This window comes from Oryx dammah, unplaced genomic scaffold (genome assembly GCF_014754425.2).
Source record: "Oryx dammah isolate SB20612 unplaced genomic scaffold, SCBI_Odam_1.1 HiC_scaffold_10, whole genome shotgun sequence".
NCBI classification, from domain to species: domain Eukaryota; kingdom Metazoa; phylum Chordata; class Mammalia; order Artiodactyla; family Bovidae; genus Oryx; species Oryx dammah.
The window spans coordinates 31,008,086-31,033,196 of record NW_024070194.1 but is presented as its reverse complement, the minus strand read 5'-3'; the positions used below and the strand labels follow the sequence as shown (position 1 = coordinate 31,033,196).

The 25,111-nt window shown below is 42.6% G+C and overlaps 1 protein-coding gene across 10 annotated transcripts in view; it reads right to left on the bottom strand.

Moving 5' to 3' along the window:
* Positions 1-19,296, bottom strand: part of PTPRA (protein tyrosine phosphatase receptor type A) — a 163,193-nt gene extending 143,897 nt beyond the window's left edge. For 6 of the 10 annotated variants that reach the window (XM_040247798.1, XM_040247807.1, XM_040247802.1 and 3 more), the window contains exon 1: positions 19,001-19,260. The gene's annotated coding sequence lies outside the window, so the exon portion shown is untranslated. Of the gene's footprint in view, positions 1-19,000 lie in introns of all 10 variants that reach the window. The other 4 variants (XM_040247800.1, XM_040247801.1, XM_040247805.1 and 1 more) reach the window with 3 other exon arrangements.
* Between the last annotated feature and the right edge of the window lie 5,815 nt (positions 19,297-25,111).

The following is a 25,111-nucleotide window of genomic DNA, read 5'->3' as shown; positions in this document are numbered from 1 at the left end:
TAGCTTGATCCTAAACACACACAAACATGGGTGCTGAAAGTGTGTGGCAATACTCAGTTACAAAGTCAGCAATCTACATGCTTATAGTTCACATTATTCAAACTTCTAAAACTATTAGAATCTACTCAGAGAAACTTCTCTCCAAAATATATCCAAGGCCTTCCATTTGAGAAACTGCACTACAGTATGACTGCAGAGGTACTACTGAAAACATTCACCATAACACCCCTTTTAAGAGGAAAATGCCTCAAACCATAGTGCCAGGAAAGGCTGTTTTCACTGCTGATGATAGTTTGTATCTTCTAAGTCAAGTCAATATCTTGGAATCTTTGGCTACTATAACTTGAGAGCTCAATATATAGTCTTCTTTAAATAAATGCACAGGATCTAACGAACTGCACTACCATTCCATGCCTCCTTCTTCCCATAAGACCCTTACTTTCCTTTTATTCTGACTTGCTTATGTGAGTATTTATGTATTAAAATTTATTTGTCCTTATTGGGCAGATAATGAATCACACACTATAAAGTCAAAGAATACCAATGAAAATATGCTAAATAGAATGTATCCTTCCCACCAATAATCCAGTTTCCCACTCCTCAGTAATGATTATTACTGACTAGTTTCTTGTCTTTCTAGAGAGCTCCTAAACACAACCTCTCCAGAAACACATACATGATGAGTATTATATGAACTTCAGTAAATTCCTTCAAATTCTTCTTTGAATGAACAGTATTTCCTTCACTGGTCCTAATATTTTGGAAATTAGAGTGTTTCAGAACTAAATAATTTTAGGGAAAGATTTGAAACCATCAAGTCCCTTATCACTTTACAGAGGAAGAAACTGACCAGGAAAGACTTGACTGAAGTCACAATGTTAATTAGTACTGCCAGAAATAGAACTGAGGTCTGTTTATTCCAAACCCTTTCTTTATCCAAGGTCCACTCAAATTTCTTTATATTTTCCACAATTATCAGGTGATTTACGAGTCTTAACTGTATGAAATTAGAACAGGAAGTTCCCCGTGTAGGGATCTTTTCTCAGGAGGCTAAACCATTGATTATTTGGAATTAAGTTTAATCACCATCTGTACACAGATCTGTCTGCACCAAACAGACCAACACATATCGATCATGACTAACATTTCTGGTAATTTCCAAGAAACAAAGCTGAAATTAGGGTAGCCACACAGCCCTTCAAATCATCAAAAGGGAAGGAAATGTTATAGACTCCCACATTTTGGTTTTCATCAGTATCTGTTCATCAATAAACATGTCTGTTTACTATATGCTAGCACTCTGCTCACTGTTAAACACCAATGTATTGAACTCCCAATGGAATCAATAAGATGTTCCTCAATACATAATTGTCTTCAATAAACTAACAGGAAATTAGACATGAAAGTGAATAATTAAAATACATTTAGATCAATACTTGTTATTCCAACCCCAAAAGGAGGAAAGAACAATTCCTAGGAGAATTCAGGAGACTTCACTAAGTAGGTATTATTTCAGCTGGGTCTAGAAGACTAAGTAGTTAAGTAGTACGGTTACTTAAGTTTTTACTTATTTAATAAGTTTAGTTTCATAAAGATAAACTAAATCATATAGGTACAGTCTTTAGCAATTACACTGAAGTTTCAAAACGGCAGCACAGTGTATAATAAAAATGTTAAATACGAACTCCTTTAGAAAGGCCATGGAGAAACTCCAGTGTAACATGAAACCCAACAGATCTACCTTTCTTGTTCACATAAGCTGCCTGGCTTCCAAAGACATACTTGAGTTTGTATCTCCTAATTTAGTGCCAAAGATAAGGGAGATAGAAAGAGGAGAAGAGAAGAAAAAGACATCTTAAAAACCACCTGGATTTTCGAGTCATTACAGGGACTTAGTTTTCTGTTTCAATTTTCCAATTTTGGAATCAGAAAACCTACAAAACTAGAAAATGAACAGGAAAGAGCAGGAAATAAAAAAGGACAGCTTAAGATTCTGAGTGAGGTTAGACTCACTGAAGAACTAAGTGAACTCAACTGCTGCCATCAAACTCAAAGTCCAAGTAATATGAATCCATCCCCAGCAAAATTACATATTTTGACACATCTTGGACCACCAGGATCCTTCTAAAATTGTTAATCTGCAAGTGTCAATGCACAGATTATAAATGTCTGGATTATCATACAATATGATTATTAACTGACTTGACAGAAATAAGCACAGGATCTATAACTAGATCCCCCTTTATGGATCACAGCCTTGTCCTGTAGAAGGGGCTAATGTAACTCAATGAAGCCATGAGCCATGCCGCGCAGAGCCACCCAAGGAGGATAGGTCATAGTGAAGAGTTATGACAAAACATGGCCCACTGGAGAAGGGAATGGCAAACCACTCCAGCACTCTTGCCTAGAGAACCCCATGAACAGCATGAAAAGGCAAAAAGATGTGACACTGGAACATGAGTCCCCCAGGTCAGAAGGTGTATGATATGCTACTGGGCAAGAGTGGAGGGCAATTACTAATAGTTAAAGAAAGAATGAAGCAGCTGGGCCAAGGCAGAAATGATGGTCAGTTGTGAATGTGTCTGGTGGTGAAAGTCCAATGCTGTAAAGAACAAGACTGCATAGAAACCTGGAATGTTAGGCCCATTATTCAACGTAACTTGGACGTGGTCAAGCAAGAGATAGCAAGAGTGAACATCAACATCTTAGAATCAGAAACTAAAATGGACAGGAATGGACAAATCTAATTTAGATGACCACTGTATCTACTACAGTTGGCAAGACTCTTTTAGAAGAAATGGAATAGCCCTCATAGTCAATAATAGAATCTGAAATGTAGTATTTGGGTACAATCTCAAAAATGACAGGATGATCTTGGTTCATTTCCAAGGCAAACCATTCAATATCATGATAAACCAAGTCTTTGTTTCAACTACTCTAACGTCAAAGAAGCTGAAACTGAAAAAAAAAAAAAAAGAAGAAGCTGAAACTGACTGGTTCTATGAAGACCTACAAGATCTTCTAGAACTAACACCAAAAAAAAAGATGTTCTTTTAGTCAGAGGGGGCTGGAAAGCAAAAGCAGGAAGTCAAGAGACACCTGGAGTAACAGGCAAGTTTGGCCTTGGAGTACAAAATGAAGCAGGGCAAAAGCTAACAGAGTTTTGTCAAGAGAACACACTGGTCATAGCAAACACTCTCTTCCAACAACACGAGATGACTCTACATATGGACATTCACTATACTGAAATCAGACTGATTATATTCTTTGCAGCTGAAGATAGAGAACTCCATACAGTCAGCAAAAACAAGACCTGGAATTGACTGGATCAGATCATCAGTTCCTTATTACAAAATTCAGGATTAAATTGAAGAAAAGTAGAGAAAATCACTAGGCCATTCAGGTATGATCCAAATAAAATCCCTTATACAGTGGAGGTGACAAATAGATTCAAGGGATTACATCTGTTAGAGTGCCTGAAGAACAATGGATGAAGGTTCTGAACACCATACAGAAGGCAGTGACAAAAACTACTCCAAAGAAAAAGAAATGCAAGAAGACAAAGTGGTTGTCTGAGGAGGCTTTACAAAGCTGAGGAAAGAAGAGAAGTGAAAGGCAAGAGAGAAAGGGAAAGATAAATCCAACTGAATGCAGAGTTCCAGAGAATACTAAGGAGAGATAAAGTGAAAGTGAAATCGCTTAGTCGTGTCCGACTCTTTGCGACCCCATGGACTGTAGCCTATCAGGCTCCTCGGTCCATGGGATTTTCCAGACAAGAATACTGAAGCGGGTTGCCATTTCCTTCTCCAGGGGATCTGTCCAACCCAGGGACTGAACCAGGGTCTCCTGCATTGTAGGCAGATGCTTTACCGTCTGAGCTACCAGGAAAGCCCAAAGGAGAGATAAGGCCTTCTTAAATGAACACTGCAAAGGAATAAAGGAAAACAATAGCATGGGGAAGATTAGAGATCTCTTTAAGAAAACTGAAGATATCAAGGGAACATTTCATGCAAGCATGGGCACATTAAAAGATAGAAATAGTAAGGACCTAACAGAAGCAGAAGAAATTAAGAAGTGGCAAGGATACACAGAAAAACGATACAAAAAAGATCTTAACAGATAACCTTGACAGTGTAGTCATTCACCTAAAGTCAAACATCCTGGAAAAGGTCAGTTTTCATTCCAATCCCAAAGAACACCAATGCCGAAGAATGTTCAAAGTACCGCACAATTGTGCTCATTTCATATGCTAGTAAGGTTATGGTCAAAATCCTTCACGCTAGGCTTTAGCAATACATGAACCAAGAATTTCCAGATGTCAAAGCTGGGTGTAGAAAAGGCAGAAGAACCAGAGATCAAACTGTCAACATCTGTTGGATCATAGAGAAAGCAAGGGAATTCCAGAAAAACATCTACTTTTGCTTCATTGACTACACTAAAGCATTTGAATATATAAATGACAACAAACTGAAAAATTCTTAAGAGATGGGAATCCCAGACCACCTTACTTGTCTCCTGAGAAACCTATATGTAGGTGAAGAAGCAACAATTAGAACTGGACATAAAACAGCTCACTGGTTCAAAAACTGGGAAAGGAGTATGACAAGACTGTATATTGTCACTCTGCTTATATAACTTATATGCAGAGTATATCATGCAAAATCCCAGGCTTGTTGAATCACAAGCTGGAATCAAGATTGCCAGGAGAAAACATCAACAACCTCAGGTATGTAGATGATGCCACTCTAATGGCAGAAAGCGAAAAGGAACTAAAGAGCCTCTTGATGAGGGTGAAAGATGAGAGTGAAAAAGCTGGCTTAAAACTCAACATTCAAAAAACTAAAATCGTGGCATCCAGTCCCATCACTTCATGTCAAATAGAAAGGGGAAAAGTGGAAGCAGTGACTGATTTTCTTTTCTTGGGCTCCAAAATCTCTGCAGATGATGACTGCAGTCATGAAATTAAAAGATGCTTTCTCCTTGAAATGAAAGCTATGACAAACCTAGACAGCATATTCAAAAGTAGAGACATCATGTTAGCAACAAAGGTCCACAGAGTCAAAGCACTGAAAAACTGATGCTTTCCAACTGCGGTGCTGGAAAAGACTCTTGACAGTCCCCTGGACAGCATGGAGACAAAATCAGTCAATCTTAAAGGAAATCAACCCTGAATATTCATTGAAGGACTGATGCTGAAGCTGAAGCTCCAGTACGTTGGCCACCTGATGCAAAGAACTGACTCACTGGAAAAGACCCTGATGCTGGAAAAGATTGAAGGCAAAAGGAGAAGGGGGCAGCAGAGGATAAGATGGTTGGATGGCAGTCCGTGGGGGTCACAAAGAGTGAGACATGACTTAGCAACTAAACAACAAAATACCTAGACCAGTCTTGAGACAGTCAGTCAGACAATGCTGACTGGAGGAGCTGATCCTTACCTAAGAAACTATAATGTGAGATAAAAAAGAGGGAGATGAACAGTCAGTCAAAGACAGAGTCTGAAAGAGCATAACACAGTCATGGATACAGGGAAAGATTAAGGCTAAAAGGTTAAGAGGGGTTGGTCACAAAAGCTTGCTCTGATAAGGACTTTGGATTTTATCCAGTGGATTTCAAACTGGGGAGTGCTGTGATTAGATAAGGAAGTCAAAAAGATCACTCTTGGTAGCAATGTGACACATGATCTGGAATAAGGAAATAATAATGGGCACTCATCTAAGTAAGAAGAAAATCAGATCTGAGGGATAGAAGAGGTAGGGGAAAGCAGGCAATTTTGAGAAATATTAAAGTTAAAACAGATGGGACTATATCATCAACCATAAGAACAATGCCATTCAAGTTTGATTTACTGGTTTGATTTACTGGGTTGTTTCACTCATCAAGATAGAGAATATAAAAATAACACATTTAAAGGGAAGAAGATGGGGTCAGTTCTGAGCCTGTTACAGGTTCCTGGGAAACTGTCCAATGATGAGAGGAGATTGATGGTCATCATCCAGTGCTAAGGATGAATTTTCTCCTAATTAGCAAAGAACTGGAAGCTGAAACCCTAGGCATAGGCATGTAACTTAAAACACAAGAGTACTCTTGGTAAGTTAAACAGTGGTCAAAGTGAGGCCTAAGGAAACTGATATGTGGCAAGAAAGGAAGAGAAAAACAAAGAAAGCATACCATAGAACTCCAGGGACGATGGTTCAAGGAGCAAATGTTCTACAGTCTATCCCATTTATTCAATTCCTCTCTTGTCTCTTCCTCTCCCATCCTTGCCACATTATCCCTGCACTGAAACGCTTGCAAGATAAAAGGTACTCTGATCAACTATACAGCTAGAGCAATACTGTATCCTCATCAACTCCTAGGGAGGAAAGACAAAATCAAGATCATTATAATAGTGAAAACTTTATTTCAGTAAAATATTTACTCAAAGTTTACTACACATGAAGAACTCTGCTAAGCACTTGGGGTGCACTATCTAATCCTTAGAACAAAGATGCAGTAAAAGAGTTCTACTGTTGAACCCATATATTAGATGAGGAAACAGTCCCAGAAAGTTAAGGTTAAGTACTTTGCCCATGTTCACAAAGAACAGCAAGTAATGGTATGGCACAGGGCCCTGTAGGGTTCCTGGGCACAAAGCCTTTCTGTTTCCCCCATTTCTTTGATTATAGGCAATAGCTTTCATTCAGTCTCCATGACCTTCTCTGAGTTCCAGTGGGCAGATTCAAGCAGTTGTTAGTTAGGGAGGGGAGGGGATGTGAGATCAGGGAGAAACAGTCAAAAGCAGCTTTTGGGCAGGGTCCTGTTTCCCCATCAACCGATATTTATAACAGTATCTTTATGCTGCTTTGCAGACACCGAAATCCTTTCCAGGTGGGAGAAGTTAAAGATGGTAATCTGCTCACAAGCATGACGCAGACCCGTTGGATCTACCTGAAGGTTGATGATGCTGACTCCTACTTACCTTACCACTAACTCATCAAAACAATGTCCAAGGACCGATCATGCTCTCTTTGAACAATTACTTTAAAACCTCTCACTATCTTCCCCAAGTAGCGACACACAGTTTTGAGGGCATTAGCTCACTGTGGCCCCCTTTGCCTGGCAAAGTAATAAAGCTACTCTTTTCTCTTTAACTCAAGCTTTGGCATCAGGTATAGGATATGAACTCTAGTCACTTTCAACTCCCCAAATTAATATAACTACGGTGGCTCAGACGGTAAAGCATCTGTCTACAATGTGGGAGACCGGGGTTCGATTCCTGGGTTGGGAAGATTCCCTGGAGAAGGAAATGGCAATCCACTCCAGGACTATTGCCTGGAAAATCCCATTAACAGAGGAGCCTGGTAGGCTACAGCCCATGGGGTCGCAAAGAGTCGGACACGACTGAACAACTTCACTTCACTTTTATGGGGGTGGGGTGGGAGGGAGGTTCAAGACAGAGGAGGTATGTGTATACTTACGGGTGATTCACGGTGTTGTTCGGCAGAAACCAACATAACATTGTTAAGCAACATCCTCCAATTAAAAATAAATAAAATAACTATAAGGGTCAACAAGGAAAAATGAAAGAAACACAAGCCCAATCTGATTCAGAAAAAAATATTGAGGTTAATTTGAAAAAATATAAAATAAAACACACAGAGGGTTGTAAAACAAACCTCAAACACTGATTCCCCTATTGATAACCAATTCAGAACTCTAATATAGGGAAGGGCACCTCTTAAGAACTATCCTGGAAACAAAAAGCCTTTAGTTTTCTCAGTCTTGATCCTTCGACCAACAGATAACTGCTTTGTGGTTCTATATTTTCAATCTAGTAACTCAGGCTCTCTTACAGATGGTAAAGCTGTCCTCCTTAATTGGTTAAGTGGCATTACAACTCCAGCAGAAAAAGGTGTTAGCAACAAGATGAGGTATATCAAACTTACAATTCTTCTGAGTTAAATTTAGGATGTATGTTTTTTAAACGCTGGTAATTCGGGTGCTGGAGAGGACTTGATCTCCTTGTTGTCCAAGAGAGTCCTTTGGACAGCAAGGAGATCAAACCAGTCAATCCTAAAGGAAATCAACCCTGAATATTCATTGGAAGGACTGATGCTGGAGCTGACGCACCAATCCTTTGGCCACCTAATGAGAAGAGCTGACTCTTTAGAAAAGACCCTCATGCTGAGAAAGACTGGGGGCAGAAGGAGCAGGTGGCGACAGAAGATGAGATGGTTGAATGGCATCATCAACCCAATGGACATGAGTCTGAGCAAATTCTGGAAGACAGTGAAGGGCAGGGAAGTCTGGTGTGCTGCCATCCATAGGGTTGCAAAGAGCTGTACTCGAATAAGCAACTGAACAATAACAACAAATTCAGATTCAGCTACTGAAAAGCACAGGAAATCTTAAAAGATTCTGTTTTACTACATTTATAAGTTTAATTTCTTAGTACTACTCAAGTGCTTAAGGAGATTCTGCTTAAGGTGGTAACTCTAACTTGTCAAGGACTGGTGGTATTTGACAGATTAAAAGTATAAATGTTTTCTAAATATCTAAGAAAATTAAATTCACTAATAAAGGAGTATGAAGGAATTTAATCAGTTAAGCTGAATTAACACTAAAGAGCAAGTGAAAGTTATTGCTCTTATTTCTCTACAAAAACTGCAAAGCTAATTACAAAAATTACAGTAACAAGACTAAAGAAAAACTAAGTGCAATCCAGAACACCATCATCCCTAGCCAAACTTGCTTTAACAATCACCAAATGAGTGTCTATGCTCTGTTCAATTCATTATCCACAGTAAGGACAAATATTTGACAGCACACTGGCAAATCGATCAATGTGCACATCCTCAAAATGTTTCCCAATAAATATGACAAAGGTACTAATATATACAAATACTACAGAAACACTCATTCATTTCCAAATGTAATAATGACAGCAATAATGGTTCAACCATTACTACTAAGATACTAAACTTGTTTTAAAAATATTTAGTGTGATCCATAGGATCAAATATTTCTCATTATGCTTGAAAAATCTCATTTTAATATTTTGTGACAAAGCAATCTGCAAGTCTGGTTTCAAACCAGTATTTGACTTTTTTTTTTTGATGTGGAGCAGTAAACTCTTTACTGAATCTGTTACAATACTACCTGTTTTATATTCTGGCTTTTTTGGTCATGAGGCATCATAGCTCTCAGATCAGGGATCAAACCCACACTTCCTGCATTGGAAGATGAAGTCTTAACCACTGGACCATCAAGGAAGTTCCAACAGTTGGTTTTAATAGCTATCACAGTCAGAAAGAAATATAGATCCAAAAGGAAGAAGTACTATGGCTGTGCTTACTAAATTGTTATATTTATTTTTCCAACCCATTCAATTATACAAACATTTCCCTTTAAATTTGGCTAGCAAATATCTATCTTCCCTTTAAAAGCAAACTGCTCTTAAAATTATTCTTGAAAACTAGTCAAAAGATGTTACTTTTTCAAATGAACGGATGTGAAACCCACTAAAACTAAAAGCAAGAGCAAACTCTATAACCAACCCTTATATACCCAGTATCCAGTGTCAATGATTTATCAATAATGGTAAATAATCTACAACCCTCAGACACAATGAGTTATCTTAGAGCAAATCCCAGACATCATATCATTTCATCCCTAAATACTTCAGTACTTATCTCTAGGGAAAAGAAATCTTTAACATAATACTATTATATCTTCATGATAATAAAAATATGATTATATAATAAAACAATTGTTTAAAAATCATTTAATATATATTAAGTGGTATTCAAGTTACTCCCAAACGTCTCACAAATATTTTTTAGTTGGTTTGTATGAAACAGGAGCTAATCAAGATCTACACATTATATTTAGTTAATATGTCTCAAATCTTCTCTAACTTGTAATATTTCTCCACTTTTTCCCTTGCCATTTATTTGAAGTAACTGGCTTAATCTTTCCTATCAGATCCCTCCCACTCTGAATTTTCTAATTACATTCTGTAAACTGACTGTTAGATCTAGGTACTTAATTTGAGTCAGGTTTGGCAGAGAAAGAATATTTCATGAATGGTGTTATACTTTTCCTATTGTACCACATCAGAGGAACATAAAGTTTGGTTGTACCCATTTTAGAGATGTTAAAACTGATTAGAAGACTGTCTGATCCTTCTACTATAAAGTTCCCAACTGGTTTTATTTTTATTTTTTTTTTTTTTTCCAACTGGTTTTAAATAGCAGCTGATGATCAATGCCAAGGTCCTTTATTTCATTAGCAGCTCATCTGGAAAATTTTTAGAAATATATTTGAATATGTTTATTAGGTAAGAAATTTATGTTTCCAAGGTTCTTCATGTGTAAAAATATGAGTTTTTATGGCTGCAACAGAATCACAATGAAATCATGAGTCACCAAGGAAATGCAAATCAAAACTACAATGAGCTATTACTTCACACCACTAATAGTCAAAGACAGCATAATAAATGTTGAGTGAGGATGTGGAAAAACTGGAACCCTAGTGCACTGCTGCTGGGAATGTAAAATGACAGAGTTGCTTTATAAAACAGTTTGGCAATTCCTCCTCAGAAGTTTAACAGAACTATTTAACCCAGCAATTCCACTCAATATCCAAAAGAAATGAAAACGTGTCCACACATGTACTTGTACATGTATGTTCACAGCAGATTAATCGTAATAGCCAAAAAGTGGAAACAACCCAAAAATTCACTAACTGATGAATAACTATATATCCATACAATGGATTGTATTATTCAGCTATAAAAAGGAATGAAGTACTGATATACGCTACAACATGAATGAACTCCCCTTCAAAACATTATGTTAATTAAAAGAAGTCAGTCAACAAAGACCACATTTTATGATTCCATTTATAAAACTGTACAGAAGAGGCAAATTCACAAAGACAGAAAGACTAGGGGCTGCCAGGGGCTAGAGGGAGGGTGGAATGGGGAGTGAAGGTAATGGCTGCAGGACTTCTCCTTGGTGTGATGAAAATGTTCTGAAATTAGATTATGGTGAGCGTTTGCACCACTCCACAAATATACTAAAAATCACTGTACTTTACACTTTAAAAGGGTAATGTTTATAATATATAAATTTTAACACAATAAAGCTTTTTCTTAATTACAAAGAAAATGCTATCCCATAGCACACTTCTAAGAAAGACAGACATTAGACAATTATTCCATATAGCAATGTTACGAAGGCAGTCATTTGTTCTTAAGAATGTCTTCTCCAGTATAACTTTCCTCCAGTAGCCCACAAAAGTGATTTTTCTTGGATTTCTTTCAATAAAGAGAATCTAGCAAATACTAAGACATGCTACAAGCTTCTATACTTTTAAAACCATGTAACCCACTCCAGTGTTCTTGCCTGGAGAATCCCAGAGACGGCGGAGCCTGGTGGGCTGCCGTCTATGGGGCTGCACAGGGTCGGACACGACTGAAGCGACTTAGCAGCAGCAGGAGCAGCAGCAAACCTCCCACACTGAAAAATTTGTTCTAATATTGCTTGTTCAAACCTTCAGCAACATTTTCTATGCATCTTACAAGAGTTACAAGGGATACATTTTAGTTTCTTGATATATTATTTTCCATATACAATATCAGCGGTTTTGGGGGGGGGTGGGGCACCAGTGCAGACACGAAGACCTGCCAATGGTATATGCCTTTCTGTTGTTTCTAAGAACAGAAAACCCTAATATAGATACTTTAATAATTAGGTTAGTAAAATTATTTACAGCATCTGGTTGAATAGCCTATGTCTTTTTTTCTTTTTCTTTCTGGCTGCACTGCCAGGCCTTGTGGGGATCTTAGTTCCCCCACCAGGATTGAACCTGGGCCGGGGCAGTGAAGGCATGGAGTCCAAACCACTGGACGGCCAGGGAACTCCCCAGCCAATGACTTTAAACATCACAGGGGGAGGACCTCCCCGGTGGTCCAGTGGTTAAGAATCTGCCTGCCAATGTAGGGGACATGATCCCTGGTCCAGAAAGATTTCATATGCTGTGGGGCAACTAAGCCTGTGCATTCCAACTACTGAGCCTATTCTCTAGAGTCCATGCTCTACAACAAGAGAAGCCACTGCAATGAGAAGCCAGGGCACCTCAATGAAAACTACCTCCCACCTGCCCCCAAACCCGCCTGGCCAACTAACCCCAGCGTAGCAACAACCAACCAACACAGCCAAAAAGTAAATTAAAAAAAAAAAAAAATCATTAGGAGAAAAAAAATGCAGAACTTTATGCTCCAGATGCTTAGTTTTCAAATGGCCTGGTACTAGCAATGGCGTCATATTTTATTATTTTACATCTCAGGTTCTACACAATCTTAAAGGAAGATTCCTATAATAACAGAGGATGTAAGTCCATAGGGTTCTTTATACTTTCCAATGTAATGCAAGCTGATTAGCTCACTAAGACTTCATAATAGGAGCTAGACAAAGGTCAACTGTGCCATTTTGTTTGTCTCCTTGTGCTTGCATTATTTTCTTCAATCACTGGTTTCTTTGCAAGGATCATTTTAAGCCACTTGTTCATTTTGTGAAAGTCAGTTTAATAAAACTTGATAATATAAACTGTTATTAATATATGTATACAGCTCTGCTCGCTTACTGCAGAACTGCCCTCTCTTACTTCTGGACATCTAAGGTTCTGCAGTTAACATGTTAACATTGTTTGACCTATAGACACAAGGAGATACCAGTGACAGTCTCTAATGTAATATTTTATCAATTTTTAGATAAAAATAATTAAAAATTGAGCATCCCAGCATCTTATCTACCTCACTCTGAAAACTACTGCTCTGGACTGCAGCCACAGTGAACTTTTCACAACTGCAAATCAGATCAGTTTACTCCTCTTTGAAATCTCTTAAAGGCTTAGCTCTGCCTTAAGGATCAAGTCCAAAATACTTGCATGGCATACAGGGCCTTGAACTCTGGTCCTTGCCTCTCTCTAGCCCAGTGGTTCTCAACTCTGGTTGCATATTAGAATCACCCAGGGAGTTAAAAATATATATATGTATATATACTCTCTCAGTCCCTTAATCAGAACTATTATGTAATAAAAATGCCTGGGGGGTGGGCTATTAAACATCCCTGATTGTTTAAGTTCCCCAGGTAAACTCAAAGTGCAGCCAGGATAGAGAATTACCCGCTACTACTCACCATGGTCATTCAGCTTTTGATACTAACCAAGCTCTCAATTAGGCCTAGCTACTCAAGCATGGTCCACCCAAAAACAGCATCTTCCTCACCAGGGAGCCGTTTAGTAATGCAGAATCCCAAGTCCCACCCTGTTGTTTAGCTGCTAAGAATTTCCAACTTTGCAAGGCCATCAACTGTAGCTGCATGGCTCCTCTGTCCATGGGATTTCCCAAACAAGGATAGTGGAGAGGGTTGCCATTTCCTTTTCCAGAGGATCTTCCCTACCCAGGGATTGAACCCACATCTCCTGCACTGGCAGGCAGATTCTTTATCACTGAGCCACCAGAGAAGCCCAAGTCCCACTTCAGACCTGCTGAATCAAGACTTGGTATTTGAAGAAGACCCCTAAGATGGTTCACGTGAACTCTCAAGTTAGGTACCTAAGGTATCAACACCCTTCCTATCTCAGGGATTTTGTGTTGTTTAATCTGCAAGTGTTGTTTACCTGTTGAACTTCTCTGGCACTCCCAAGACATCCTATTCTTCCCCTCTGATCGTATCTGTAATTACCATAAGGTAATTAATGTCTGCCTACTGAATTAGTCCATAAGGATAGACATCACATCCATGTTGTTGTTGTTGAGTCACTCAGTTGTATCCAATTCTGTAACCCCATGGACTGCAGCACACCAGGCTTCCCTGTCCTTCACTATCTCCTGGAGTTTCCTCAAACTCATGTCCACTGAGTCTATAATGCCACCCATTCATCTCATCCTCTGTCACCCCCTTCTCTTCCTGCCCTCAATCTTTCCCAGCATCAGGATCTTCTCCAGTGAGTCAGCTCTTCGCATCAGGTGGCCAAAGGATTGCCACCTCAGCTTCAGCATCAGTCCTTCCAATGAATATTCAGGACTGATTTCCTTTAGGATTGACTGGTTGGATCTCCTTGCTGTCCAAGGGACTCTCAGGAATCTTCTCTAACACCACAGTTCAAAAGCATCAATTCTTCAGTACTCAGCCTTCTTTATGGTCCAACTCTCACATCCATATGACTACTGGAAAAACCATAGCTTTGACTATACAGACCTTTGTCAGTAAAGTGATGTCTCTGCTCTTTAATATACTGTCTAGGTGTGTCATAGCTTCCTTAAATGAGCTACTAAAGCTCATTTAGTAGCTCATTTAGTTTTCTACAGTTTTCCTGAAGAAACGTACATTTAACCTAATTCAAAGTACTATTACATTTTTTAAAAAGTAACAAAATTGATTTTTAGGTTATATTTAATAGTACTGGTTATACTGTCAGGATACAGAGCCAAATAAATTGTTAATGGTGTTGTAAACTAGTTCAACCTTTCTAGACACCAATCCGGCAATGAAATCATATTCTGATACAGTGATCCCATTTTAGGGAAAGAATCCAAGAAAATAATCCAAAAGAAGTGTTTCAGGGGTGCTCAAAAGTACCATTTATAATAGTAAAAAGGAGAGAAAAAAGGAAAATAAAAAAAACAATTGTACAAACTACAGTTATCAATGCATAGACTGCTATTTTGTGATTTAAAATAATAAATGAAATGAGTAAAAATAAAATGTTTGATGTTATTCAAAAACACAAAAATCAGGGCTTCCCTTGTGGTTCAGTGGTTAAGAACCCATTGCAACTACTGAGCTCTCGCGCCCTACAGCCATGCTCTGCAACAAGAAGTAAAAAACGAACAAACAAACAAAAAACCACTAAGAGAAGCTTGCACACTGTAACTAGAGAGCAGCCCCCACTCTCTGCAACTAGAGAAGGACCACACTCAGCAATGAAGACCTAGAATAGTCAAAAATAAAAATCAATAAATTACAAAAAAATACAAAAATCGTATTCTGCATGTACTTTACCTACCAAGTACAGATAAAAGGTAATAACTATTAAAAAAAAAAAATCAAAGGAAATGGCAACCCATTCCAGTATTCCTGCCTAGAGAATCCTGTGGATGGAGGAGCCTGGTGGGCTGCTGTCCATAGGTTTGCAGAGCTGGACACGACTGAAGCGATTTAGCATGCATGCACAGCACATCTATACAATGACACAAACAGATGTGAATTTAAAGTACATACAATTTCATATTTAATGGATTTTCTTTTCTATAGAGAATATATTAAAATAAATTTTAATGTTGGGTTATTTATGGGTTTGTTGCTCAATTATATTGTTAGTGTCACAGTAATGCTACTTTTGTTGTACTCAGAGTCACTAAAAAAATTTCTTCAGATTTGACATTTGTTAAGTAAAAAGACAAGGCTCTACATTTGGCCAAATTCTTGCTTAAAACTTAAGTTTCACTGGACCTCATTTTTTCCACATGGAAGGTGAAGAAAAACAATGCAACAACGTTTACAAATCAACTCAGAACTTCCAATGAAAGATGCTGGGCGAATACAAATAACAGGGCTGCTTAAAAAAACCACCACCACCCACCATCTTGCACAAGTACTCTATCCTTCTAAGACTCAATGTCTCCCTCTGCAAATTGAAAGAAGCAGGATAAAATCAAACAGGGGGAGAAGGTCAGGTGAGGGAAAGCATGTGGAGAAGCATCCCAGGTTATCCTGATATATACCCTGATAAAGATTCATTTGAGTTTCATTCACATCTTGAGAGAGAGAATAAATAAGCACAATGGGCTTCCCTGGTGGCTCAGAGGTTAAGAATCTACCTGCAAGGGAGGAAACGCAGGTTCTATCGGAAGATCCCCTGGAGGGGCGATATAGCAACCCACTCCAGTATTTTTGCCTGGAGATCCCATGGACAGAGGAGTCTGGCGGGCTAGTTCACAGGGTCGCAAAGAGTCAGGCATGACTGAAGCAACTTAGCACGCACTCTAAACTTCAACCATCTCTGGGGAGGTCAGGTAGAAAGAAGATATTTATTATATACTTTCAAACGGCTGTAATTTTTCTCCTAAGTATTATCTTTTTCTCAAAACTCTGCAGTATTCTCTCTGGACCTCACTCTGGGTTTAAGAGGCCATGATTCTGCCTCTGTGCGTCCTGGCCATTGCCTCTTAAATTGGAAGGGCATGAGCATCTGGCCCCACATTGCCCCTGAGTGACTTTTCCAAAGCCTGGTCTGCCCAAGTCCCTGACCGCCTCTAAAATCCTCCTTTAAAGTCTCCACTGCCCAAATTCTGGGGCTTCCCAGGTGGCTCAGTGGTAAAGAACCTGCCTGCCAATGCAGGAGATGCAGCAGATATGGGTTCAATCCCTGGTTTAGGAAGATCCCTTGGAGTAGGAAATGATATCCCACTCCAATATTCTTGCCTGAAAAATTCCATAGAGAAGCCTGGTGGGCTACAGTCCATGAGGTTGCAAAGACTTGGACACGGCTGAGCATGCACACCCAAACTTAAACACAGCACTCACAGCCCTTCAAGCTGACCTAAGCTCATCTCCCACCCTTGTCTCTACCCAGTCCAAATACGTTTAACTTATCCTTGTTCCCCAAGGGCAATGGATTCCTTCCACCTCCAAGCCTGCCTGTGCTGTTCCCTCTTTCCGGTATCCTGTCCACCATACATAAACTCCTATCCATCCTTCATGACCCAAGGCCTCCTCCCAATCAAGTTTTCTCAGGCTACCCAGAGAAGGAATGCTGTCTATACAGCCAGGTAGATACTCTGGAACTAGACTGCCAAGATTCAGATCCTGATTATTCCCTCATCAGCATACTGTATGGGCTCAGTTTCCACCCTTGTCTAGTAGGAATTAGCCACTATTCAAGGGTAGAAAGGAATAAGAAAGATAATTCACGGAAAGCATTTATTACCTAGCCTAACACAAGGCAAATAAAAGGTATTATCACACCCTCACAATATCTGTGACAAGTATTTGTATCCACCTGTCCTGCTTTAAGCTGAGAGCCCCTCAAAGGTAAAAATGTGACTTCCTCACTTTTATTCTGTTTCCTAAGCACTGGAAAGTTCTGGCAAATAGAACACCATGAATGTAGTAGAGTCAGAGAAGTGGCTTTTCTGGTTCTGGATTTCACTTAGATGGTAAATCAGCATCTAAAAAGTACCCAGTGAACAGCCTCCTAGATTGCACTCTGCCTCAGAGTATATGTTAGCCAGGGCACTTCAGATAGGCAGAGGTGAAAAAGAGACCATAGGGCTTTTGGCCTTTCAGAAACAGTGGAGCAGATTGAAGGTCAGTGGGATATGAGACCTGTCAGTTCCTACCTGCTAATTATTTATGGGGCTGGATGGGACAGACATGGGCAGATGGGGAATCAAGGTACTAAAAGTCCTGGCTTCGACATTCTATCTGCCTGCCTGCATGCCAAGCAGGAAACACTCAAGAAAGATTCTCTCAGGAAGTGGGTACCTGGAAGTAAACATAAGGGGAAGAGATGGGACAGGACCTATAAGACAACTGGGAGGAAGAAGCTCTCAACATGGGAGATGAACAGCTGAACAAGACACAGCTCCTACCTTCATCAAGCCTCTCAATTGAAAACAGCTTTAAAGAAAGAGGTGGAGCTCAGCAGGTAAAGGCGGGGAAGAAAGAGCAAGCAAAAGTATCCAAATGTGAAAAAAGGCAGGCAAGCAATTCTGAATGACCAGAGAAGGGGATGAAGGGAAGGAGGATTGAAGGATTAATCTAAAAATAAAAGAGTAAATTGAAGCAAGGCTGTCAAGGGTCTTGTATGACTTGTTAAGGCATTTTGGGCTTCATTCATCCTGTGGCAAAAGGAAAGCAAGGGAGTTTTAAGTAAACAAGTGATAGCATCAGATCTGTGTTTTGTAAAGGAGTGGCCAGGCAAGGGGCTTCCCTAGTGGCTCACACAGTAAAAAATCTGCCAGCAAAGCAAGAGACCTGGGTTCGATCCCTGGGTTGGGAAGATCCCCTGGAGAAGGGAATCCCACTCTAATATTACTGCCTGGAGAATTCCACGGACAGAGGGGTCTGGCAGGCTGGAGTCCATGGGGTCACAAACAGGAGGACACAATGTTCATCCATCTTTCACCACCAATCCTCTCCTTGCCTACCACCTTCTGGTTCTAGAGCTGCCTAACAGCAAGCAGGTGGCAAGAGATCTTTCTGGAGATGTGACTGGTTCTAGAGCAGGGATCCCTGAGCAAGGGCTTCTAAAGGCATTCACCCTCCTAGAGGTTTTGAATATTCTTCCTTTCCTGTCTTACAAACATCATTCACTAACCTCAAAAAAAAAAAGGAAGAAAGCTCAACACTGGGCTTAGCTCTGCCATTATTATTTTTATCTTCAGGAAATACAATTAGGAACTAATTTCTCAAGAAACGATATTCTTTGTGTTATTCACGAAAGTAAAAAGGAGGGGGCATGCATTCTCAGTTGGCTCATTTTGAATTCTCGGCAGCTCTGAGCCCGTTTTCCTTCTTTAGCAGCCTGAACTGCAGGGAGTGGACAGAAAAGAGAGGGGCTGGGGAAAGAAAGTTGGTCACTGCAAGAGCAAATTTTCTCATGCCAGGAGTTCTTCTCTTTCTTCCCATTAAATGGACCTGAGCAAATTCTGATCTCACTGTCCAAATTTCTTCTTTCAGAATGAACTATGGCAGCGACCCGGCCCCAGGAGGATGCACGCGAAGTTCCAGAGCTGTGGAGAGGGGTCGGCCCCTGGGCGGGCGCGTTTCCGGGGACTCTCCCCCTCCCCCGCCCAGCCCCACGGACAGCGCAAGGATGTGGAATCCCTGGAGAAGCCGGATGGATCCCGCCCGGAAAAGAGGGATTTGGGCACCCCTCCCACCCGCGCCCGGGAACCGCCGCCCCACCTCCGGAACCCGTCGGGGTGGCGGCGGCCGTGAACACTCACCGAGTCCAGCGTTGGGCGGGACCGCTGGGGTCGAGGACTGCGGCTCCGCCTCGGTGCCGCGACGGCGTCTCGGCCCGCCACACGCCCTCAGGGCCACCGCCCGGCCCGCGGCTTGGAACCCCGCGGCGGCGGTGGCGGCCTCGCCTCCATGGCGAGGAGAAGCGGCTGAGGAGCAACTGGACTGGCGGCGGTGATGGCGGCGACGGCCCGGGGTCCGAGCTGGGTCGCGCGCGCGCGTCTCTGTCAGCGCCGCACTCGCCGCAGCCTCGCTCCCGATCCGGCCTGGGCTGTAAGGAGCTTCCTCATTGGCGGTTCAGAGACGAGCGCTGGTTGGCCCAGATCGAAAGGGCGTTCCCCTGGCCCTCGTGGGCCCCGCCCTTACGCGCCTCCGAACGCTTGCTAGCCTGCCGGCCTGGGGCACAGGCCCGGGTCTCCGTGTCTCACGGTCTCACTGACCGCCAGGGAGGCGGTCCCCCCACCGTGGTCCAATCCTGGGGGAAACAGGACCCTGGGAGCACCGGCCGACTGTGCACCAACACCTTCCGTTTCTCTACAGTCACACCTGGACGTAGGTCTTCTTCCCAGTTCACAGATGCGAAAACTGAGACCAAACACAAGTTACACCAATGTTTAGCGATCGGGGCGACCTGGAGCTCAAAAGTCTTTCCACTCTCTCCAAACGGGTTCCCTAGAACTCCCCCTCCCTCCGCTTTTTAATTGCTGCAATGTATTTAAAAGACAGAGGCTCTCGGTAGTGAAGGTGGTGAACGTGCATAGCCCCTGGAAGACGCCTAGCACCGTGGCTGTCATCTTAACAAGTTAGCCCACGCCATCCCCACCCGAGCCCAAGGGAAATCTCCGCGGCTTTCCAGACGCGCTTATCCGGGCCTGACTCGCGTCGAGCTGGGTAGAAACGCTACACACGGTGCTCTGCGGAGGGTGTTTGCGACAGGTCTGGCCGGGAAGGAGAGGCTCAAAGCTTCGAGCGGGCCTGGAGACGCGTCTCCCCCTGGGGTCGGGGACTGGGACCAGGTGGGAGGGGCGGACCTACTCCCCAGCGCTCCCCGCCGCGCGTAAGCACCTCAAAGCCATCCGTGGGTATGCCCGGCAAGTGGCTTCCCAGGCTGCAGGACTTAAGGAACCGCTGAAGGCCGATTACACAGTCGTGGTGGGTGGCGAGTGAGACACCCCAGATTGTAGTCCTCAGGCAGGGTCCCTCGGACGCAGCCAGATCCTCTCAGGAGTGACCATAAGTCCGTAGGCGGGAGACATTGCTCAGCAGTGTGCAAGCACAGCTTGCTGGGAGACCCTTCATTCCTGACCCGCAGCCTGAGCTGCCAGGGGTGAGCGGCGGCCAGCCTCCCTCTCCCATCCGTGGCTGGGCAGAGTCCCACGTTCAGCGCTCCCGAGGGAACGGGTCTGTTCCTGGTAGTAATACTTTTTCTTGGAGGGGATATTTCAGCACAGGAGAAGGAGCCCACATGAGCTGCCATTTCCACAGGGCTGGTGCTTCTAGCACCTCCAGTCCGTACCACCGCCAGTAGTTGGGGCGTCAGTTTGGGACTGTATGCACCCCGCTGCCCGTATTTGTAGAATTAGTGTGTGCTGACCAGAGCCATGACCTGGGAATACGGGGTGCAGCGGGCCTCCTTCGAGGCATCCCCTCTGCCACTGGAAAGTCCCTCCTTGAGAGGGAAGTGTATCTCCCACTACCTCTCAGCGGGGCTCACCCAGAGGTGTGAAATGACTGAATCCTAAACGCCTCTGAGGGACAGATCCTACAGCCGAAAGACCCACACACCAAGTCTCCTATTAGAGCCTAAGAGCAGCAAAAGAGGGCAGGACTTTCCAAACACCAACCGTTCAGTTGGGCTTCCCTAGTGGCTCAGACGGTAAAGCATCTGTCTACAATTCAGGAGACCAGGGTTCGATCCCTGGGTTGGGAACATCACCTGCAGAAGGAAATGGCAGCCCACTCCAGTATTCTTGCCTGGAAAATCCCATGGACCGCGGAGCCTGGTAGGTTACCGCCCATGGGGTCGCAAAGAGTCGGACACGACTGAGCTACTTCACTTACTTTCAACCGTTCAGTTACCCAGGAAGTAGAAAAACTCACTCTATCCATACACTGAACGCAAAAGCCTGAACTCGGGAAAAATAATGATTGAGTGCTGGAGACACCTGGACAGTCTCATAAAAGAGTTTGACTTGCTACTTATATTTCCTAATCTATATGGAAATAAATAGCTATTATAATAAAAAAAATTCATCCTTGGGATCATCTGAAAGATTCCCCACCCAAGCTGACCATACTTGGGAAAATGCTGTGGTTGAGCCCTGAAGTTCAAGCCCTGCCACTGGCTGCTTGACCTGAGTCCGGCTCTGCTACTCTTCCTGGAACCTCCCAAGGCTGCATGAAGAATTACAGGCATGTACAGCTTGGCAAGTGGCCCATTCTTAGGAAATGCAGTTCCTTCTCTCCAGGAGACAGCTGCAGTGGGGTCAGAGCATGTGTGGGGTGTGTGCAGAAGTGACAGGACCTCACACCAAGGAGCCTTGCATATTCCATCCTGGAGACCCTGAGAAGGAAATTTCAGTTTGGTGACCACACATACCCTATTTTCAATGAAAGAGGACAGAGTCCTATCCTCAGCTGCCCAGCTGTGGAGACCTGTCCATATTTCCCATCCTACGTGATGCTCAGGGTATTCACAGCTCCCCCCATCATCACAAGGCAAAGGGCTATCTTCAAAGAGAAGAGAGGAACTGAGAGAGGGCAGGGAGGCAGCCTTCTGCTCCAGATGCTGCTTTAGTCCCAGCCCACAGGAGCACACACCTAGTGGTAGGCACTTGTCAGTCACCACACAGGTGCCCCAGAAGTCACAGGTTTCATGAGAAGAGGACTGGACTAGAGGAGAGCTGGAGGATGGGAGTAAAGTATTCCTGTTTCTTTATGCAAGTCACTTCTCTCGTGACTTCCTTTCCCCATCTAGTCAATGGAACAACTAATCTCTCTCAACAAATACTTTTTGAGTCCTGACAGTGTGCTAGACACAGCAGGGGAGTAAGATAGAAAAGGTCTCTCCTCTTAGGAACTTAGTCTAGATGGGGAGACAGACAATAAACAAGTGAACAAGAAAATTTCCTAAATGGAGTAATGAAAATAAAGCAAGACAGTATGATAGAAAGTTGAAGTAAATGAGAGCCTAGGGACTTACCAGGCCATTCACTGTTCTATTCCTAAGGGTCATTTGCTGGAGTACAGTACCTAAAGAAACTGCAGCCTCCTTACCCTGAGAAGGTGGCTTACAGGAGCCTTTGCCCCAGTTTCCACTTCAGGACTGCCACTGATATCCTAAAGCAGTAGAAATGTTTCCAGATTCACTACCCTCAGGCCCCAAATCCTGGTCCAAGGCTCAATTCTAGTTCCATCCATTGGCCAAGATGACTCTTCCTGTGAGACAGGCCCAGGCCTGTGGTGCAAACTGCTCAGGGTAAAGGAAGCATTTTTACACTAAGCACAGTTAAGAAACCAAGATTTGAAAAATGAGTTCTAGTTATTTTTGTATTGCAGGTGAGGCTTGAACTAGTTTTGTTGTTTTTTTTTTTAATAAAAAAATCACTATTTAGAGACTCCCCTGGAATGGAGCGTGGGTTTGATCCCTGCTGAAGGAACCAAGTTCGAGATGCCAAACAGTGTGGTTGACCACCCCCCCTCCACAACCATTCATAAGTGTATAGATTTGTCAAAACTCAGCAAATGTACATTTATGAGATGAGAACTATATATGTTTGATCTGAAAAGAAAAAACTTGCAGAAGTATTTAGAGGGAAGTACTAATGACTGCAACTTTGAAATGTGTCAAAAATCACATGAATTAATAGAATGGATAGAGGAATAGACAGATATATGAAAATTAAGCATAGTAAAATGTTAATTGTAGAATCTAAGTGGTGGGGACAGGCGTTCACTGTAAATTCTTTCAATTTAGCTGTATGTTTCAAAGTTTTCAGGATAAAATGTTGGCAGGGGAAAATCAGCATTTAACTTTATAGGAAAATATACAAAACTGCTTTTAATTTTCAAACACATCTCCTCATGGACAATTCCAGTGCTTCTTCACATGCATAGACACTTTTTATAAAGTTGTAATCAGTTTATACAGTCGTCATTGTTATTTCTCATGTATTCCTAAAACTTCATGTGTACTATGCTTAATGTTTGCACACTGCACATTAATACGCTGCATGTTTGGGGACATAAGCTTTTTCCTAATGCAGGCGGAGTTTTATTTTTATTTGGCTGCATTGGGTCTTAGTTGTGGCACACAGGCTCTTCCTTCCTTGTGTCATGTGGGATCTTTCGTGTTACGCAAGGACCCTAGTTGTGATGCTCTGGCTCCAGAGCATGCAGGCTCAGTAGTTGTGATGCATGGGCTTAGTTGCTCCATGGCATGTAGGATCTTATTTCCCGGACCAGGGATCAAATCCTCATCCCTTGCATTGCAAGGCAGATTCTTGATCACTGGACAGCCAGGAAAGTCCTAACATAGGCTTTTATTGTGTAGCTTCTAAATGCACTGCCCAGGGCCTCCCTTCCAGAAAAAGAGGACTGAGTTGGATGGTTTCAGCCCTTTTTCTAGTTAGAAAAGCTGGAGAAAACATTTGTTAAAGGCACTGAAGGGAATTCCCAGCTGTCCAGTGGTTAGAACTCTGTGCTTCCACCGCAGGGGGCATAGGTTTGAATCCCACGTCACGTGGCGTGGATAAAAAAGCAGTGAAGAGGTACTAGGGCAGGGAAGAAGTATGGTGCCAAGACTGAGGAGGAAACAAAAATCCCAGAATGATCTCAGTATTAGAAATCTCCTGTCCTTTCCCTAGAAGGGTCTGCTGATTCTGAGAGAAGGCTGATATACTGTGCAGATTGTGACTCCCAAAACTGGCCATATTTCCAGTTCTACATACTGTTTCAGAGCCTTGCTACTCCTCTATCTAGAGGCAGAATCTATTTCCCCTTGAAATTGGGTGAGGTAGGCCCATGTAACTGCCTTGACAAACAGAATATGGCAGGTATGATACTGACTTCTAAAGCCACATTAGGGAAGGCAGTACAGCTCTACCTGGCTCTTCTTGGATCCTGCCCTTGGGACCTGGCTGCTGGTGTTTGAGGGAGGTGTTCTGGCTGACAGAACTAAGGTTCCAGTTAACAACCAGCTTCAATTGCCAGACGTGTGAGTTGCCAAGCCTTCAGATTCCAGTTCCTAGCTGTCAAGTCACCCCCAACCTTTGTCTTCCAGCTAATGCCCTAGACATTGTGGAACAGACAAACCATCCTGTTTTATCCTGTTCAAATTATCTAAGTGGTGTGCGTAACAAATGATTCTTTTATAATTTGATTTATATCCCCAAGAATGCCAACAGAGGAGCCTGGCAGGCTATAGTCCAAAGGGTCACAAAGAGTTGCAAAGAGTCGGACACGACTGAAGCGACTTAGTACCCGTGCATGTGGGATTTTCACAAACTTACAATCAGGTAGGGGAGGAAAAAGAAACATCTTACCAAGCTTGAATCTCTCACTGTTTTTAAACACAGCCCTAGGGGTGTCAACGGAGAAGGCAGTGGCAACCCACTCCAGTACTCTTGCCTGGAAAATCCCATGGATGGAGGAGCCTGGTAGGCTGCAGTCCATGGGGTCGCTGAGGGTTGGACACGACTGAGCGACTTCACTTTTACCTCTCATTTTCATGCATTGGAGAAGGAAATGGCAGCCCACTCCAGTGTTCTTGCCTGGAGAATCCCAGGGACAGGGGAGCCTGGTGGGCTGCCGTCTATGGGGTCTCACAGAGTCGGACACGACTGAAGCGACTTAGCAGCAGCAGCAGCAGCAGGGGTGTCAGAGGGGAAAGCTGAAAGTTCCAGGGAGGTCTGCCTTCTCTCAGCTTTGGTTTCCTCCTTCATCTTCCATCTAGACTAATGAGGGCAACAGGAAGAAAGGTAATGCCCTCAGTGTTGTGTAACACTGCTGGGGTATGAAGCCAAAGTGCACTGGAGTACAGAGGCTAGAGGCAGGGAGCCTGGAGGGCCATGAAGGCATTCTCACTGACTGTAGGG